The following is a 503-nucleotide window of genomic DNA, read 5'->3' as shown; positions in this document are numbered from 1 at the left end:
CTCATAACAATATTTTTATAATTATCAAAGGAATAGTTCAACACTTTTAATTTTTTTTTGCTGGAGACAGAAACAATCCCTATACATGTGCATACATTTTTGATGACTGAAAACTTGCCAAGCCAACATCATTGTGAATTTAGTTCACAATGCATCACAAGCATTTCCTGGTTTTCTTCCTGTATGAATTTGATTCTAAAATGGCATTAAGTGCAAATATAGAGCGCAACATAACATGGGGCATAAACAAGTCCCAACAAGCACACAGGAGTGTTTAGTGATGTTGTAAAGTTTTCATTTTGACTGTTAGCAGAGGCAGGCTAACGCTCCCCTTGACTACCAGTGTTTGAGCTAAGCTGGATGAGCGACCATAGCCCATTTCTTCATCAAAATGCACACACACTTAAAGGGAAAAACTTCACCAAAGTATTCATTAAAAAAAGGAGATGTGGTCACAAACTGAAATTAGGATTTTATTAGTAGACATTTCCCCCGTTCATTAA

Source organism: Ammodytes marinus, assembly GCF_949987685.1.
Source record: "Ammodytes marinus genome assembly, chromosome: 7".
Taxonomy (NCBI): Eukaryota; Metazoa; Chordata; class Actinopteri; order Uranoscopiformes; family Ammodytidae; genus Ammodytes; species Ammodytes marinus.
Note: the sequence above shows the minus strand (reverse complement) of the source record.